Genomic DNA, 1670 nt, shown 5'->3' on the forward strand with positions numbered 1-1670 from the left:
ATATATATATATATATATACATACACCAAATACCCCAAATTCTAGCCTTGATGGAGAGGAGACTAAAACTTGCTACTATGGTTTCACAGGATCTGCAATAAGAACAAATTATGTGCATCGGTTGGTATGTCACGTTTCACATTGAAGCGTTTGTCCAAAATAAAAAAAAAACGTTTGTCCACCATATACAAAAAATCAAAACTAAAGAAAAATCTCTTTGATGTGCGCACTCATGAAAGAACGAAAATATCGTATTCCAAAAATTACGTACTTTGATCAAGTAGTTTTATATTAAAATAAGAAAATCAAAGTTTTGGCTAACCCAGGAGCGATTGTTTCGCGATACCATATTTTGAAAACATTCTAATAAAAAAAGAAGAGAAATAGTTCAAAATAATTCAAACTTGTGAGATTTATGTTGTAATGCCTTTGATTTTCCATTAATCACTTAATAATATTTTATTTAAAAATTAAACTACTTAATCAATTTACATGATTTTTCGAGTACAATATTTTTCCCTTCGCGGGTACATACATTAAATAGTTTTTCTTTATTTTTGCTTCTTCAATATGGGGGACTTTTGGACAAACACTCCCAATTAAATAGCCATTTCCGTTTATCCGCCTGCCGAGCAAAAGAGAGAGCCTTTTAAGGAGATTCTTTACCGCATCTAAAGATATGGTATTCACCTTTTCAATAGTTTACAAGGCTGATTTATATGGCTATTTCTCTTTCTTTCACGTGGATCCAATTGTTATTAAGATTGTACGGTAGGCGTTTAAATGTGTGGCCGCGTGGCCTAATGGATAAGGCGTCTGACTTCGAATCAGAAGATTGCGAGTTCGAGTCTCGTCGGGGTCGTATAGTTTTGTTTGTTTTATTCTTCAATATTAAGTATCAAGTAACTAAAACCGGTTTGAGACGATTGTTAATATTAATTTGAGTTTAAATATGCAACGTGTCATGATAACTGGTGTGCCTGGTATTAAGGATAATGTGTTTGACTTCATTTAGTTTTATAGATTTAATTAACTGATGATGATACCCTGTAGAAAATTATAACCTCTGGCCTTAATGGAGGGGAGACTAAAACTTGCTGCTATGGTTTCAAATGATTTAAAATAACAGCGAGAGGAGACTTGATTCCAAATATTTCTCATATGTTATATTTCCGTTTTTTTTGGGGGGGGGGGCGGAAATAGGGTACGATTATGAATATCTGCAGTATCAAATAATCCTTATACACTGTGAAATTTACTTTCTGTATGAAAACCAAAGAGGAAAGATATAACATGAGAAATATCTATAGAATATATATATATATATATATATATATATATATATATATATATATATATATATAAAGATATAACATATATATATATATATATATATATATATATATATATATATATATATATATATATATATATATAAAGATATAACATGAGAAATATTTGGAATCAAGTCCATTCTTACTATTATTTCCGATCATTTTAAATCTTAGCAAGTTTTAGTCTCCCCTCCATCAAGGCCAGAAATTTTGGGGAAATATCAGATATTTTGTAATTCATATTCAACACTTTTGTATATATAGTGTGTGGCAGGCTGGCTTTAATTTTGGTTCTGTGATTGTCTCCCCTACATTATACATTTGTCGGTTTTGCTG

The 1670-nt window shown here is 30.5% G+C and overlaps 1 non-coding gene across 1 annotated transcript; it reads left to right on the forward strand.

Annotated features, from left to right (window-relative positions):
* Window positions 1-789: 789 nt before the first annotated feature.
* On the forward strand, window positions 790-862 carry Trnar-ucg (transfer RNA arginine (anticodon UCG)). Its single transcript has one exon. It is a non-coding gene; the product is annotated as a tRNA-Arg (tRNA).
* The last annotated feature ends 808 nt before the right edge of the window (window positions 863-1670 follow it).

The sequence above is a fragment of the Euprymna scolopes genome, chromosome 11, assembly GCF_053919585.1.
Source record: "Euprymna scolopes isolate OS-2025 chromosome 11, ASM5391958v1, whole genome shotgun sequence".
Taxonomy (NCBI): Eukaryota; Metazoa; Mollusca; class Cephalopoda; order Sepiida; family Sepiolidae; genus Euprymna; species Euprymna scolopes.